General features: G+C 38.1%; 1 pseudogene; it reads left to right on the top strand.

Moving 5' to 3' along the window:
- Positions 1-18,415, top strand: part of LOC149229331 (U-box domain-containing protein 45 pseudogene) — a 29,415-nt pseudogene extending 11,000 nt beyond the window's left edge.
- Positions 18,416-19,243: the final 828 nt, after the last annotated feature.

Here is a 19,243-nt window from a genome sequence, read left to right as displayed (position 1 = left end):
ACATAACTCGTGAAAACTGAGCTAGATGAGTTCATAAATGGAGGGTATGATGGGATAATGAAGAATATGGAATGGAGGAGTGAAAACATGAACTATATAGGTCCTTATAATCCTCTCTTATTTCTATAATCCTCCTCTTAGTGACCTACAAACAACCTTTTCAAAGTTTTTCTTTTCTCTCCTTTTTATGTATTTTTTTTTGTTTTTGTTTTTTTCTCTCTTTTTTTTTTTTAAACAACTAGTTTGCCTCCAAGAGGTTTTCATCCTAGCTGCTTGCCCTGGGTGCCTCAAAAGAGGTTTTCACCCAAATATATTTTTATCTCTTTTTTTTTTGACACGTTTGGGCTGCCTCAAGAGGTTTTTAGCCCAACAGTGGGACTCAGGTGCCTCATGGAGGTTTTCACCTGAGTTTCTTTATTTTTTCTCTTTTCTCTTTTTTCTTTTTACTTTTTTCAGTGACTTGATGGGGTAGAAGCTGAGACTTTCTCCACTACCATCACTGTCTTCCTAATTCCATTGATGAATTATTGCTTTAACAAGGGCTTCTTGTAGACATTCAGTCTGTGCCCATTGACAAGTAAAGGAATAACCTCTGCATCAATGGTTCTTATGTGCACTAAACCATTATCATGACATTTTTCTATGACATAAGGCCATAACCATCTATTCCTTAACTTGCCTTTAAAATCCTTGTATCTAGAATCATACAACAAAGCCCAATCACCTTCTTGAAATTGTTTGTCCTTTATGTTCTTATCATGCCAGACCTTCCTTTGAACTTGAGTCACCTTTGTGTGTAGGAGGGCCTGCATTCTAAAATCATCTAACCCATTCAGCTGGAGCAATCTCTCTTGTTGTGCCTTGCTGATATCTAGATCTGGTTGTGCTGCCATTCTTAAGGTGTTGTATTCAAATTCAATGGACAGCAGGGCCTTCTTCCCATAGACCAACTCATAAGGAGTGAATCCAGTGGTGGTCTTCTTGGCCCAAGTGCCCTCAACTAATCTATCTGCCCAGTCCTTTCTGCTATCGCTAATCACTTTGGTGAGAATTCCCTCCAACGCTCTGTTGGTTTCCTCCACTTTCCCATTAGCTTGTGGGTGGTAAGGAGTGGATGTTCTATGCTTGATCTTGTGCTGGATTAACAAATTTTCAATCATGTGAGATGTAAACTGGCTACCTTGATCAATGACCAGTTCTCTAGGGTACCCAAAGTTATAAAATACATTTTTCCTTAAGAACTTAGCCACTTTCTCCTCTGTTACTACTTTGACGGCCTTGGCTTTAGCCCACTTGGTCAAATAGTCAGTGCACATAATGATATACTACTTTTGCCTGGATGGAGGGTCAATGGGTCCAATGAAATCCATGCCCCACTTGTCAAATGGCTTGAAATTTACATGACGTTGCAGAGGCATTTCATCCCTTGGGGTAGGTTTTCCCATCCTTTGGCACTGATCACACTGACTAGTATACCTCCTTACATCCTGGTTAAGAGTAGGCCAGTAATAACCAGCTTGTAGCACCTTGAATTCTATCCTCTTGGATGCAAAGTGACCTCCACAAGGCCCATCATGAGAGGTCATAAGGATGTCAAAGACTTCCTCCTCCCTGACACATCTTCTCAAAATTTGATCCGGGCCTAGTTTGAAGAGGTTTCCCCTAATCCAAGTGAATGGGGTGCTCTTCCTCACAATCTTTCTTTTCTCTTTGGAGGACAAGTTTGGTGGAAACTGTGCAGACACCAAGTAGTTTGCTATGTCAACAAACCATGGAGAGAGAATTGAAATGGAGAGTAAGTGTTCATCTGGTAATTGATCATCAACCATTCCTTCCTCCTCTGTAGGCAAAGTTAATATGGATAAAAAATCTGCAACAACATTCTCCTTACCATGCTTATCAATAATAGTTAGATCAAATAGTTGTAATAAAAGTAACTATCTAATAATCCGAGCTTTCACATCAGGTTTATTCATCAAGTATTTAACTGCAGCATGGTCAATATGTACAAATGTTTGGTAACCTGCAATGTAATGCCTAAATTTGTTCAATGAATGCACAACAGCTAGGAGCTCCTTTCCAGTCATTGTGTAGTTCAGTTCGGCCTTTGATAAATTCTTACTGATGAAGTAAATGACATAAGGTAAATTGTCATCTATCTGACCTATAGATGCTCCTATGGATTTGTGAGAGGCATCAACATGTATATGGAAAGAAAGAGTGCAATTTGGGCCTTGGAGAATAGGTTCAGTGGTAAACTTGTTCTTCAGGGTGTCCAGGGCCTCTTGACAACTTTTTGACCATAAGAATTCAAAGTTTTTGGCCAATAACCCAAATAAAGGAGAAGCTAACTTGCTGAAGTCTTTTATAAATCTCCGATAGTATCCAGCTAAACCTAGAAAACTTCTGACATCCCTATGTTTTTGTGGATGTGAGACCCTCTAGATGATGGCTATCTTATTTGGGTCCACCTGCAGTCCTTTTTGGGATATTGAATGACCTAGAATAGTCCCCGCAGTCATCAAGAACTCACATTTTTCGGGATTAAGGGACAAGTTCATTTCAATTAATTTGTTCAACACCTTACCCAAGTTGGACAAAGCCTCCTGGAAATCACACTCGTAGGGTGTAATCATCCATATAAATTTCTACTACATCATGGACGAGCTCAACAAAGATACTCAGGATTGCCCTTTGGAAAGTGGCAGGGGCATTGCATAGGTCAAAAGGAAGGACCCTATAAGTGAAAGTATCCCAAGGACAGGTGAAGGTGGTTTTATCCTAGTCTTTTGGGCTAGTTTGGATTTGATTGTACCTGCTGAACTGATCTAGGAAAGAGAAAAACTTCTTCCCTACCAGGGCATCTAGCACTTGGTCAATGAAAGTTAGAGGGAAATGGTCCTTCTTTGTTGCTTTGTTTAACTCTATGTAATCGCCACAAATCCTCCACTTCCCATTTTTCTTTGGAACAAACACCAAAGGAGAAAACCACTCACTGTCCAAGATAGGGTAAATGAATCCTACATCCAACATCTTTTGCAGTTCTTCTTTGACTATATCCTTAAGAGCTGGATTCATTCTCCTTTGGAGTTGTCGGACTGGTTTGCAACCTTCTTTGATATAAATGTGGTGATTACACACTGAGGGGTGCACTCCCTTAATTTCCTTGTAACTCCAACCAAAGGCATCCACATGATCCCTTAGCATGTTGCACAATTTTTCTTCTTAGTGTACAAAAAGAGAGGGGTTGATTTTTAAAGTTCTTTTAGGGCCGAATTCTATGGTTTTGACATGGGTAGGATTTGAATAAGTTAAGCATAAATCAATTTGATGGTTTCTCTTTGTTTCCTTTACTACATCCTCTAAGGACAAGGTGTTGGGAGTTGGACTTTGGAGTATGTGTTCAATCAAATCATCTTCATCAGATTGTCCTCCTCCCATGGTTGTTTCTAAGGTATAGAGTTGGGCTGAGTAGACTTCATCTTCTTCCTCCTCTTCTAGCCATAAAGTTAAGTCATGTTATAGAGATGGGTGAATAGGAGGGTATAAGACTAACTGCTTGGACAAAGGCCCATTTTGTATAGTCATATTTCCAGCCCTGCAGCTGATGTGGGTATCGACAGTGGCTAACCAAGGCCTCCAAGTATGAGAGGATAACCAGTAGACTTGGCCTTAGGCTGGAGAACTAGGAAGTTTGCAAGGTACTCCCAAGATTCAATGGAGACCATCACATCCTCAACAATCCCCTCAGGGGTTACTGTGGAATGGTCTGCAAGTTGCAAGACTATTATGGTCTTTCTTAATGAACCTTGGAGATTGAGCTTGAGCATGGTTCCTTAGTTATTACATTAATGGCAGTCCCAAGGTCAATCAAAGTGTATGGGACAACAGTGCCATTGATGTGCACATCTACTACAAGGCTTCCGGGGTACAAATACTTTGGGAAATCACATGCCCCAACATTAAGTTAGACAGCTGCCCAAGAACATTAATGGTAGGGGTGTCTCTTTTTTGCCTCCCTGAATGTTTGAAACAGTTCTCTTTAATCAACTTGTTGTAAATAGGTACATCCTTGATGGCTTGGAGAAGTGGAATTTTGACACATAGATTTTTCAATTCACCCAAAAGTTCATTCTCTTCTGGGGTAGGCTGGACTAGATGAGTTAATCTCTCAGGAAAGGGTGGTGGATTCACTCTAGGCATGATTTCCTCTCTTTCCTCATCACTCTCCCTAGGTGGAGGTGGAGGTTGTTTGTCCGAGAGTACTCTCCCAGATCTCAGGTTGATTTCCTAAATATCCACAACATAAGCAGGGTAGGATGTCTCTCCACTGTACACTTGATGTGCCTGTCTATTGTTCGGATTTGGCTGGGTAGGCATCTGAGGTTGTTTATGTGGAGTAGGATGTAAAAGTTGTGGTTGAGTAGGAGGTGAAGGTAGTAAAGCTAGAGAATTGTTGTATGGGGGCCTCCACCCCTGGGGTGGTGCATTCCACTGAGGCTGTGGTAGAGTATATGGCTGAAATGTCTGGTTGGTCAGCTACGAATGGTACCGAGGTGAAAAATACCATGGAGGAGGTGTAGACCAAGAGGGATGAGTGGGGGGGCCCAAGAGGGAGGATGTGTTATGGTTAGGGTTGTAATATGAATGGGATGACCCATGCATGCGCTGCTGGTATGTCCGAGGCCCATGAGGTCTCCTTTGATTTATGTAGCAGAGCTATTCAGTCACCTCTTCAGTTCCCTAATACATAGATTTTAGTCTAGGTAGAGAAGGGCACTTGTCTGTGGAGTGGTTTTCTTCACAGACCAAGCATATTTCGATCAGGTTTAATGGACATTCATTCCTAGAGTGCCTCCTTGTGCATCTAGGGTAGAAAATGTCTAATGCTCTTTTTGCTTCCTCCTTATTTCTCTTGATGTGCATAGTGTCCATTTGTAGGGCAAGGGTTTGCAACATTTCACTCTTGAAATCTTGAAACATATTTCCAATTTCACATTTGATGGATATCTTGGAAGAGGATGGGCTGGCCAGTGGTTGACTACCCCTACCCTTTTTCCTAACTGCCCTAGAATAATTCCTAAGGACAGTATTGATATATTCATAGGGTAGCTGGTAGATGTTCCCTCCTACTAGAAGGTTTAGGGTATCCAGAAGATCTTCCCTTACCCCTCGGAGTAGGACTAGCTTCATTGACTCAGGATCAAGTGTGCACCTGACCCTTTTGTACCTAAGATGGAATCTTTCTTTGTAATCCTCTAGGGATTCATTATGACCTAAGGTCATCCTAAAGATTTCTTCTTTAGTGTCTTTGGACCTATAGTAGTCTCGATACTTGTTGTTCAAGGTTTGATGCATCTGAGCATAGGTTGTGATGCTATCCCCAGGTAAACCCATGAACCAGTGCAAAGATGCATCCTTGAGAGTGGATGGGAATAGTTTCAACTTCTTCTCATCAGTGGTGTAATCATAAGTTTTGCATATGACAACAAACTCAAAAAAGAAAGTGTCTGGATCTTCTGAGGTTAGGCCGTGGAAATGAGGAAGAGCAGATGGGATTATGTTTTTCATCTTGGTATCCCCATTAGTTTCTCTAATGGGAAATCTGCCCTCAATTATTTCTCTATCTCCTCTGTCATTTCTATTTTCAACCATTAGGTCAGTTGGAATGGGTTCTCCTTCTTCTTCTCCCCCCATAGGCTCTTCAAATATCTTTGGTTGTTCACCTAAGGGGTCCTCCAATTCATAGCCACCGAGGAAGAGGGAAGGTTGGATGTTTGAAGTGGTGGGGTTATTTGGTAGAAATTTTCCTAAGTTATCCCTATTCCTATGAGGCATGAAAGAAGTGGTTTTTTTGTGTTTTTTCAAGATTGGAGACTAACTGCAAAATTGAAATCACAAATTAAATGGAAACTAACTGCTAAATGAAATCTCACTTGCAGAATGGAAAAGAAAGCAAACTAACTTACACTTACTTTTGTAGAAATGAAGCTAATAGTAGAATGTCAAAGATAATAAATGGGAGAAAGAAAGAAGAAATCACATCTTACTCAGACACCTCCTCGGTAACGATGCCAAAAAGTGATGAGCACCAGTATTGTAGCAAGAATGCTACAACTCCTTGGGTTACCAACTTTACCTTATCAACCCGGGGTTCGTACAAACTTGGAGGTGATAGTGCTGTATACACAAGCAGATGTGATGGGTTCGCTCTTTTTCACTGCTAACCTGGTGATAGACCACTATGGTTTTTCAAACTAGTCTTCTTTTGATTCAAAAGAAGCTTGATTACCAATGAGAAAAAGGGAAATTTACACTAAAGGAAATCCTGTCTAATGTAGTAAGGAAAAGACTGAAATTAAATGCTTTAAAACACCATTCATCTAACTATTGCTAAAAGGCTTTGCTTTAAAAGAATGCTAAGTTAACATGTGTGTGATCCTACTGTCCTAGGCATGTAATTTGAAGCATCCAAACATTCCACTGTTGTGCATGTAAATGAACAAAATAGCTCTTTTTCCTTTTTGTATTTTTTTGTGTGAAAATGTGAATACTAACTTCTCTTGGTGATGTGGCAGGTGGATTAGGGATGATGGTGAATGGTCAGATGGCTTGGGAGGCAAGTAGGGGTCTTGCCCTATCTTCCTAGGTGCTTTTTCTAGAAGTCGGCCTCAAAATAGTCCACTACAGGTTGACATACAGGATGTCCTAATGCTCCTACAAGATCCGACCGAGAGAAAAGGAAGTGATTTGGAAGGTGGTGTAGGGATTAGGGAAGGTGAATGGTGGGAGAAATGAGGCAAAGGAGTGGCTAGGACCCCTTCAAATCTCAAAAAAGAGTTTGTGAGATGGTTGGATTTGCTCAACAAGCTTGGAGAAATGTTCTTATGGAGTGATGAATTTGGTGTAGGATTTAGTGGAAAAAGTGATAACCATGGATGGATGACATTAGGATGGGGTTGATAGTCATGAAATATCTTTGCACTACTGAAACTCCTGCACTGCATCAATCACTGACATTTAGCCATGAATCATGTTAAACAAGAAAGATTCTCAATTAACTAAAGAAAACATAATTCATGAGCTAGTTGCCTATTTCATACATGGAAAACTTGCTGAATAACGTGAAACATTTATGAGATCTAATGCAAGGATGAAGATATCAGAAATGACAACCAAATCCTATTCTTGAGAACTAGTAAAATTTTGGCCTAAGTAACAAAAAACCCTTAATTCCATGAGAAATTAGAATTCTGTCTTTTTGGGGCTGCATAGGAGTTATTTCCTCAAACCATGGTCCTTGAAGGGAGGATTGAGGCCAAATCAACCTACTAAAAACTTTTTTGATATTCCTTTATTTTTCTAAGCTACTACTAAAGCAATGCACAAATGGAAGCAAACTAATCAAATCCCTAACTACTTGCAATGAAATAATGCTAAAGACAATTCAACCGTTAATCTATGAAATCAACTAAGCATACAAACACAAGAAGGGGAGCCTTTTCTACTAGTGTTGGGCCCTAACCCAAGAGCTTTAGCCCTCCGAGTCAACTCAGTATTGGATCAAGGAAATGCTCATTCTCATTATCATATCATAAAATTACATAACAATGTCTTCCACAAGTCTTGAACTCGAAAAATGCTTAGTGAATTTACATAAAAAATTCGAATCTTAATGAGGCTCTAGGCCTCTTTATTTATACAACTGAAGTATCCAGTGACTTCCTTAAATATAGGGAGGCTCATCTCCCAAACTCAAGATGAACTGGCTCTCTAACTGTCACTTGCTCGGCTTCCTTTTCATCTTCATGACTCGGCTGCTTACAACTTCGAGCTAGTGTGATTTGATGTAGGAATATTCGAATGAGTGAGGAGTAAGTGAGGAGGATATATCTCCTACAATCTCTCCTCCTTGTATCATTTGAGTTTCTACCCTGAATTAGCCAAAACTTCCATGATTTTCTCTCAAAAACCTGTAATCAATGCACATTAGTCGACTAGGCATAACATCTCACTTTTACTCATCTCATTAAGCAAAATATAATCAAAATATGTAATGAATTATGAGAAGAGTTGATTTAAATAATATTGGAGGTGTATTAAGGTCCATATAGTTACCTAATGATGAGGCTCATCACCAAACAAGGTTTGTGTGAGTGCTTAGTTATGCCATTTGTCCTTTGTAATTCACCGAGTATGTTTATGAGATTAATGAATGATGTATTGTTCCCTTTTCCAGATCCATTTGTTATTGTCTATTTGGATGAAATACTAGTATATAGTGCTACTTAGGATGAGCATATTTCACATTTTATGTAGGTGTTGGAAGCATTGAAGAAGTCCCAACTGCTAACAAATATCAAGAACTACAAGTTTGCGCAAGGATCCTTAGTGTACTTGGGGTATGTGATTGGTGGAGGAGAACTGAAGATAGATCCTTAGAATATGGAGGCCATCATGAAATTTCCAGTGCCTAATTTTTCTGAGGTTAGGAGTTTCATTGGGGTGGCACGGTACCTTAGGAAATTCATAGCCTTCATTTTAGGAGTAGCACCACCGCTCCACGCTATAACAATAAGTGGTAAGAGTTTCCAGTGGGGAAACTTTTAGTAGAAGGATTTCAAGAAGATAAAGAAGAAAATTAGTCAAGCACCAGTTCTAGCATTACCAAACTTGCATCAACCCTTTGAAGTGGAGAAAAATATGAATGTGTATGCTATTGGAGTTGTCTTGATGCAGGGGGGAAGGCATGTATGCTACCATTCTAAAGTATTTCATGGGGCAATTCTTAACTACCCTACCTATGACAAGGATCCCTATACCATGGTACAAGTTGTGAAGTGGAAGCATTTTCTGATGGGAAAGGAGATATTAATCCACATAGATCGCCAGTCGTTACAATTCTTGCAGGTTGAGAGTAAGCTACAACAAACTAGGCATTACAAGTGGATGGGGTTTTTACAGTAGTTTCATTTGGTGATCAAGTATAAGAAGGGAAACACAAACAAGTTGGCCAAAATTCTTTTAAGGCCACCTAAATCAAAGATCACATCTTTGGGGACTCTTATGCACATGGAGCCATTCACCCATAAGGCATATAGAGAGGCATATTCAGAGTATGAGGATTTAAAGCAAGTGTATCAGCAGTTGCAGAGTCAGAGTCATGTGCACGATGGAAATAGCACAATTGACTACCATCTCCAGGATGGGTTACTCTATAAGCTAGATAATCTATGTGTTCCTAAATGCGAGTTATTACAATTGATTAGATAGGCTCACACCTCCAAGGTTGTAGGGCACTTTGGTGTAGGGAAGTTCGTGTCTAACTTGTAGAGGTATGTATATTGGCCTAGGAAGCAAGAAAAGGTATCTAGGTTCATAAGAGGATGCATGCTTTGTTGTACCAAGAAGCCTAGCAATAGGAAACAAGGTCTATATCATCCCTTACATGTACCTACTCATCCTTGGGAAAGCATTTTAATGGAATTTGTGGGAGGTTTACTGACAACCAAGAAGGGACACGATTACATGTTCATGGTAGTTGATAGGTTCAGTAAGATGTGTCTTTTGATGCCTTGTAAAAAGACCATCAGTAGGAAATAAGAAAAAAAATTGTTCTTTGGATAGGTTTGGGTGCACTTTGGGATACCAAGGAGCATCATTTTAGACATGGCTACAAGATTTCTCAAGGAATTTTGGACAACATTGTGGGAGAAGATGAACACAAAGTTGAAGAGATATACAACATTCCATCCATAGATAGATGGGCAGACAGAAGTAGTCAACAAGGCTTTGGTGCAACTTTTGAGGGGATACAACCAGAAGCATCTAAGGACTTGGGATGAAAATATGGTATATATACAACATTATTGCAATAGAGCAGCCCACACTTACAAGAAAGTCCCTATTTGAAACTTGTTTTGGATATTTTCCACCTTCACCTTTGGATATTGCATATGGACAACAAGGAGGATTGGGGGAAGATATTACAGGAGATTCTTTGAGGGCTGAAAATTTTATAGAGAAGATCAGGAAGATCCATCTAAAGGTACAAGAAACACTATAGAAGTCATAGGAGAAGTATAAGGCCATGCATGATCAACACAGAACATAGAAATCGTTCAATTTGGGAGATAAATTATGGATGCAGTTGAACAAATATAGGCTGCAGGGGGCTGGTAAGAAAATCAAGGTACTCAGATATGGTATCTTTGAGATATTGGAAACAGTGGGCGATAATTCCTATCGACTCATATTAACACCCTTTACGCGCATTTACTTAATTGTGAATGTGGATACTTTGAAACTATATGAGCCTTCCATGCTAGATCAAGAAGAGGAACATGTCCTACCTTCAGTGGGGGATTTGATACCTGACACTCAAGTAGAGTTGACAAAAGATACAGTTTGGTAGAAGAGGTCTAGAACTACAATATAGGGGCAACATGAGCTTTGGAATATTGGGTTGAAGGAACAACTTCTAAGCAAAAGATAAATGGTACACTAGAGAGAAGGTGGAGGAAAAATTTCCTCACATCATTCAATAGAATATTTTGGGGATCAAAAGCCTCCCAAAATGGGTAGGTGTGATCCATATTGGATCATTATATTGTTTTTAATCCAAATCAATGTATTTGGAGTGGAAAAAGTGGAGGAATAAGCTCACAGGATTGTTTTTACTGGCAGGACCTAGTTTGATGAAACAAGGTCTGAAACCTTCCAAGAGTGTTTTGAAGCATCAAATGACATTTTTTGGGGGTCAAAATTTTCCGATTTAGTGCCACACATTTTCATGTTGTTCTACACACAAAGATCTTTCCAACGGCACAAGAAGCACCTCAATCAGAGTCTCTATGCAAAATATATGCCACTTAGAAGTTGACCTTCCTATTTTCACACCTATAGCTCAGTAGGATATCATGTTAGCCCCCATTATTGATGGAAAAAGTGCTAGCCACGTGTTTTTGATGTAAGAGAATCTAGAAGAGTATATATTGTAACTCTAGTTAAGAGTTGATGTAGTCAAACTTGACCACTAGTAGGCTATCTGGCTGTGTTATAACTGGGCCACTAGGAGGAAGAGGCATTCCATTCTTTCGAGAGTATTTTGTTCCATATATGAGAAAATATAGCTAGGAGAGATAGGAGGTAGGGAAAATAGAGAGGATTTTTGAACTGTAGCATCCATGGGTCACATGCATTTCTTATTTATACCTACAACCATATTTCCAAACAGAGAAAGAGAGCAAAGCGACCTCACCTACTAGCTAGGTTTTCTCCCGAAATGGTTTCCCAAAGCATATCTTATGTCTTATGTGTGTGTGTGAGCATATTTTGTCATTATATACTTTTATTCATAATTTCCATTCACATACATGCACTAATTACATTTAGATTACAGATCTAGAAGTTTAATAAAATTGTAATAGTGTAAAAAATTAGAATTTTAATATACTATTATCAGATCTGTTGTGACGAACCACTTAATTGAATATCCACGACAATTTATAGATCAACTGAGGAATTCGAATTCCATAAATGCATGAGCTATTTTTGGCTGATTGATCAATTAACTAACATATCTTTGAGTTAGACTGATGTCTCACTGCACAACTAACCTTCAACTGACTCTATCAAAGTTAGAGGTCAGTTAACTGAGTACAACTGAAAATAACTGAACTAGATTGCTAAAATTTAGCAATAAACACATGCATGACTAAACTCGGAGCCCACTAACTCGAATTTACTAAGATATCTAAGTGACAAGTGACATGTCACACTATTTAACTGCCTCCAAGTTGTCTTGCTAATGTTGAAATTTGATTTACTCAATTTGACTAAGGCTAAAATCAAATTGAGCCTTTCTTGCTACACTTTCTAACACAAAATTTGCTTCATTTATTACTAATGATGATCTTAGCAGTGTTCAGGAGCTAGTGGATTCATAGGATGGTGAACTCTACAAAAGGGCCACGATTGAATAAATGGAAGCATTAGACAAAAATGGGGCTAGGGATTTAGTTTGATTTTCGAATGGAAGAAAGCCCATTGGTAGTAAACGAGTATTTAAGAATAAGCTCAACACATAAGGAACCGTACGAAAATAAAAAGCTCAGTTAGTAGCAAAAGATTATTCCTAGGTAGGGGTAATTAAGTTTGGTAAGGCTTTTACTCCTGCTACCAATTTAAATTCTGTTAGAGTTATTTTATTTGTTGTTGCTATTCTTTTATTTTGAAGTGGAACATATGGATATGAAGATGACATTCCTACATGGGGATATAGAAGAAAAATACATGATGTAGGATGAAGGATTTGTTTTTAAAGAAATAAAGAGTTGGTATGAAGGTTGGAAAAGTACTTGTATGGATTAGAGAAATCACAAAGCATATGGCATCAAAATTTTGATACTTATATATTGGGACTTCATAAGGAGAAAAGATGATCACTATTTGTATTTCCAATATTTCGTGATTATCTTATTTAAGAGGTGTTGTATGTGGATGATACGTTATTGATTGGAAATGATAGAGAAATCATTTAGTAAGTGAAAATTTAGTTGTCCTCTAAATTTGACATGAATGATCTTGGTGTTGCAAATTTCCTTTTGGGTATGGAAATTAAAAGAGATCAAGAAAACAAGAAACTAAGATTAAATCAAAGGAAATATATTGAGAGAATTATGCAAAGGTTTAGTATGAAATAATGTCAATTGGTAAAGGTCCCTATACTTGTAGGTGTAAAGTTATCTATAGAACAAGGTCCCAAGACATAGAAAAAGGAAGAGGAAATGTCTCATGTTCCATGTGCCACTACAATTGGAAATTTATTGTATGCAATAATCTTTACTACACCAAACATTACACATGTATTGGGAGTGTTCCACAATTATACGTCAAAATGAGGGAAGGAGCATTGAACAATAGTAAATAGGGTTTTTAGGTATTTGTATGGTACTACTACTTATGGATTGTGCTACCAAGGAAGACTAGGATTGGATAGAGTGTTGGAAATGCATTGCTTTGTTAATGGAGATTGAGCTCAAGATCTAGATAATAGAAGATCTACAAGTGGGTATGTGTTTAACCTATTTGGAGGAGTAATAAATTATATGACATAGACACATTCTATAGTGGAATTCTCAACTATATAAACTATATACATGGAAGCCACTCATGCAAGAAAGGAAGAATTTTGGTTACAAAAATTATTTTCAGGTATTCAGTTGTGCAACAAGTTGGAAAGATAGATTGTGACAATCATAGTGCATTCTTCGTAGCCAAGAACCTAACTTATCATTCGAAAACAAACCATATTGATGTTCAATATCATTTTGTGAGAGATATGATTGAAGATAAGAAGGTGTTATTGGTAAAGGTGGACACTTTGAATAATGTTGGAGATTCATTAACAAAATATTTGAGCACTAAAAATTTATCATGGTCTAGAGAAATAATGGGGATTGTTTCCCTTGGATTACTGATCATGTACTCCTGCAATCCATGTGTGAAAATAAAAAAACAAGTGCAAGAATGTTGGGTATGTTTTTTATTTTGTGCATGACAATACCCTTGCGTTGTAAGTTATGCTAGGTGCAACCAGGGTTTTGGGGGGGGGGGGGGGGGGTCACAATGGGGGAATATCCATGACAATTTACAGATCAACTCAGGAATTCGAATTCCATAAATGCATGAGCTATTTTAGGATGATTGATCAGTTAACTAACATACCTTTGAGTTAGATTGATGTCTCACTGCACAAATGACCTTCAACTAACTCTATCAATAGTTCGAGGTAAGTTAACTGAGTACAACTAAAAATAACTGAACTATATTGTTAAAATTTAGCAATCAACACATGCATGACTAAAATCGGAGCCCACTAACTCAAATTTACTAAGATACTAAGTGACAAGATCCATGTCACACTATTTGATTGCCTCCAAGTTGTCCTGCTAATGTTGAAATTTGATTTACTCAATTTGACTAAGGTTAAAGTCAAATTGAGTCTTTCTTGCTACACTTTCTAACACAAGATTTCCTTCATTTATTGCTAATGATGATCTCAACAGTGTTCAGGAGCTAGTGGATTCATAGGATGGTGAAATATACAAAAGGGCCATGATTGAATAAATGGAAGCATTAGACAAAAATGAGGCTAGGGATTTAGTTTGATTGTTGACTAGAGGAAAGCCCATTGGTAGTAAATAGGTATTTAAGAATAAGTTCAACAAATAAGGAAGAGTACAGAAATAAAAAGCTCAGTTAGTAGCAAAAGATTATTCATGGGAAGGGGTAATTAAGTTTGGCAAGGATTTTACTCCTGCTACCAAGTTAAGTTCTATTAGAGTTATTTTATTTGTTGTTGCTATATTTTATTTTGAAGTGGAACATATGGATATGAACATGAAATTCCTACATGGGGATATGGAAGAAGAAAAATACATGAAGTAGGATGAAGGATTTTTTTATAAAGGAAATAAAGAGTTGGTATGAAGGTTGGAAAAGCATTTGTATGGATTAAAGAAATCACAAAGCATATGGCATCAAAATTTTGATACTTATATATTGGAACTTCACAAGGAGAAAAGATGATAACTATTTGTATTTCCAAATATTTGGTGATCATCTTATTTAAGTTGTGTTGGATGTGGATGATACGTTATTGATTGGAAATAATAGAGAAATCATTTAGGAAGTGAAAATTTAGTTGTCCTCTAAATTTGACATGAATGATCTCGGTGTTGCAAATTTCCTTTTGGGTATGGAAATTAAAAGAGATCAAGAAAACATGAAAGTAAGATGAAATCAAAGGAAATATGTTGAGATAATTATGCAAAGGTTTAGTATGAAAGAATGTCAATTGGTAAAGGTCCCTAAACTTGTAGGTGTAAAGTTATCTATAGAACAAGGTCCCAAGACATAGGAAGAGGAAGAGGACATGTCTCATGTTCCATGTGCCACTACAACTGGAAATTTATTGTATGCAATAATCTTTATTACACTAGACATTACACATGTATTGGGAGTGTTCAACAATTATATGTCAAAACAAGGGAAGGAGCATTGGACAATATTAAATAGGGTTTTTAGGTATTTGTATGGTACTACTACTTATGGATTGTGCTACCAAGGAAGACTAGGGTTGGATAGGGTATTGGAAATGCATTGCTTTGTTAATGCAGATTGAGCTCAAGATCTAGATCATAGAAGATCTACAAGTGGGTATGTGTTGAACCTATTTGGTGGAGAAATCAATTAGATGGCATAGACACATTCTATAGTGGCATTCTCAACTATATAAACTAAATACATGGAAGCCACTCATGCAGGAAAGGAATAATTTTGGTTACAAAGATTGCTTTCAGGTATTGGGTTGGTGCAACAAGTTGTAAAGATAGATTGTGACAATCATAGTGCATTATTCCTACCCAAGAACCTAACTTATCATTAGAAGACAAACCATATTGATGTTCAATATCATTTTGTGGGAGATATGATTGAAGATAAGAAGGTGTTATTGGTAAACGTGGACACTTTGAATAATGTTGGAGATTCATTAACAAAATCTTTGAGCACTAAAAATTTCTCATGGTCTAGAGAAATAATGGGGATTATTTCCCTTGGATTACTGATCATGTACTCCTGCAACCATGTGTGAAAATAAAACAACAAGTGGAATAACTTTGGGTATGTTTTTTTATTTTATGCATGACAATACCCATGCGTTGTAAGTTGTGCTAGGTGCAACCAGGGGTGCGAGGGACAGGCGGGGGGGGGGGGGGGGGGGGTGTCACAACGAGGGAATATCCATGACAATTTACAGATCAACTGAGGAATTTGAATTCCATAAATGCATGAGCTATTTTTGGCTAATGATCAGTTAACTAACATATCTTTGAGTTGGATTGATGTCTCAATGCACAACTAACCTTCAACTGCCTCTATCAATAGTTATAGGTCTATTAACTGAGTACAACTGAAAATAATTGAACTAGATTGTTAAAATTTAGCAATAAAAACATACATGACTAAACTCGGAGCCCACTAACTCGAATTTACTAAGATAACTGAGTGACGAGAGCCATATCACACTATTTAACTGCCTCCAAGTTGTCCTGCTAATGTTGAATTTTGATTTACTCAATTTGACTAAGGCTAAAATCAAATTGAGCCTTTCTTGCTACACTTTCCAACACAAAATTTGCTTCATTTATTGCTAATGATGATCTTAACAGTGTATAGGAGCTAGTGGATTCATAGGATGGCGAACTCTACAAAAGGGCCATGATTGAATAAATGGAAGCATTAGACAAAAATGAGGCTAGGGATTTAGTTTGATTGTCGACTGGAAGAAAGTCCACGGGTAGTAAACGAATATTTAAGAATAAGTTCAACACATAAGGAAGAGTACAGAAATAAAAAGCTCAGTTAGTAGAAAAAGATTATTCCTAGGTAGGGGTAATTATGTTTGGTAACGATTTTGCTCCTGCTACCAAGTTAACTTCTATTAAGAGTTATTTTATTTGTTGTTTCTATTTTTTATTTTGAAGTGGAACATATGGATATGAAGATGAAATTCCTACATGGGTATATGGAAGAAGAAAAATACATGAAGTAGGATGAAGGATTTGTTTTTAAAGGAAATAGAGAGTTGGTATGAAGGATGGAAAAGTATTTGTATGGATTAAAGAAATCAAAAAGAATATGGCATCAAAATTTTGATACTTATATATTGGGACTTCACAAGGAGAAAAGATGATCCCTATTTGTATTTCCAATTATTTGGTGATCATCTTATTTAACTGGTGTTGTATGTGGAGTATGTGGAGTAGTCTAACGAGGCGGAGGAATTGTCCGGTTTCCGGTGCCGCCCGGAAAAACCTCCGGCTCCGGCCACCGGACAATTCCTCCGCCCTCCGCCACCCTATGCGAGCTCCGCCCACCTCCGCCACCGCGAGCTCCACCACCCTACGTGAGCTCCGCCACCGCCAGCTCCGCCACCGCCTGCATTAACTGCGTCTGACAGGAGGATCGACTTCCATCGCTGTTTGCTGCCGTGAGTTAATTCCAAAATTTCAATTCGAATTCCGGTTTTTCGCGCGCTGCTCCTAACCAATTCGACCTGGCACTCCGCAGCTCCCTCCCCTGCAGCTCCCTCCCCTGCAGTTCACCAGGTCACCAGAACACTCCGAAAACTCACAGAACGGGCTGACTCGTGCCTGCAGCTCACCAGCACAACGGAAAAACTCACTCCGACGCTCTGTAGCTCACCACCTGCACCAGCCAGGACCGTCACTAGAACTACAATGTAGAGCAGCAGAAGAGATTAGATTTCTCGCAAAGGATGCTGATGAAGCTCATTCTTACATGGGTGCCAATGGTTTCATTCACATGCTTGTGAACTTCCTACGTTCTGCTATTGATGCATGTAATGCCCAAGCACAAGAGACTGGAGCTTTGGCACTTTTCAATATTGGTGTGAATAATAACAGGTAGAAGGATGTCTGAAATATTTTTTAGTTTATCAAAATACACAAGTCTAGCAGATGTGATTTATTCTTTTACTAATCATCTTAAAACATTTTTGCTTACTTGTGTTCATGCTTTGTATTGTAGGAACAAAGCATCAATCTTGGCTGCAGGTGCAGTGCCTCTTTTGTTGGATCTTCTTGATTCTGAAACATCTGAAGCAGCTGTAGCTGTCTTGCTTATGTTATCTAGTTTGGAAGATAATAAAGCTAGCGTTGGAGCTTTCAGAGCAATACCTCTTCTCATTAAACTGATGGACTCAGAATGTAACCAATGTAGACAAGATGCTATAAATGCCTTGTATAATTTATCTACATTCAAGGGAAACAGGTCCTACATGGTATCTGCAGGAGTTGTTTCCAGGCTTGCTCATCTTCTTCTTGTTGCAGAGGGTGACTGTACAGAAAAATGCCTTACAATTTTGTATAACCTTGCTTCTACTGAAGAGGGCAGAGCAACAATTGCTGATACGGAAGGCTGCATTGGAACCATTGCAGATATTCTTGATACAGGTACAACCATTGCACAAGAACAAGCAGCAGCATCTCTCTTATTGTTATGTACTAATAGTTTTGAGCACAGTCAAATGGTTTTAAGGGAAGGGGTCATTCCTTATTTGGTTACTCTTTCTATGAATGGAAGCCCAAGGGGAAAGGACAAAGCACAGAAATTGCTACAGCATTTCAGAGAGCAGCGACAGCAAGATGTTTCCTGCCAGTCTTCTACAGCTGTGTGTACCCCTCAGCCATCAATCTATGGGGAGAGCTTGAAGGAAAATAAAACAACTCATAGAACAACTTCCAAAAAGATTGGCCGAACATTAAGCCTCTTTTGGAAGGCAAAGTCATTTGCTTTTTATCAGTGTTAGTATATGCGAACCAAATGGAGGTAGAATGTTTATCTTTAGTTTCTGCTGGAAGTCCTTGTAAATCAATTTTGTTTGTTGTACGGTTCTAAATTTTCTACACAGTTGGGACCATTTAGAGGCTGCCCTGACTGTTTGTTGTAACGAAGTTAGGAATTGAATCATCTCATAGCTTGATGATTTAGGAATATACTGTACAAAAGTTTCAGAGGTGAAAAATAATTAGATAACACTGCTTTGTCGCAGATTTGTACATTATCACAGAGAGGATAATTACCTCTTTCAGTAGATGTGATGTTCTTCTATTCTAGTATAGCCTGTAAATATATATCGGAGATTTAGTTTGATCATCACATCTTAATACATTCCAGACCAACTTCTCCTTGTTTATTGGATCATACTGAGTTTGCACTTGTTAATATGTTGCTGCTACTAATAGATGTGTAAAATTTTCTTTTCAAGGTGGCCTATGGGGAGTGGTGATTGCTATGTTTCTTGAAGTAATTGTGGCTGGTATAGTATTGTCTGTCCACCAAAGGACAGGAAACAAGAGATCAACGCACACGGGATTATGTAATCAATCTTTCTCCTCCCATCTAAACGTTGTATAAAAATGTTTATTTTCCAAGGTATATTTTTAAAAAATGCTACATATATTACATTGTAAATCAAGGATACAAGTACATTAATATTGTACTTATTCTAAGAAAATTTTAAAGGGAAACATTCGAGCACGCATATGGTTGAATAATTAAAACAAAAAGGCTCAAATTCCACAGGTGGCTAGAATTAATGAACAAATTTGAGTATGCTAAACATGATACTGTAGCAGAAAATTTGTGCAAAATT

This window comes from Pinus tabuliformis, chromosome J, assembly GCF_031772625.1.
Source record: "Pinus tabuliformis cultivar Carrire ecotype Pingquan chromosome J, CPIR1, whole genome shotgun sequence".
NCBI lineage: Eukaryota > Viridiplantae > Streptophyta > Pinopsida > Pinales > Pinaceae > Pinus > Pinus tabuliformis.
This window is presented reverse-complemented; position numbering and strand designations above follow the sequence as displayed.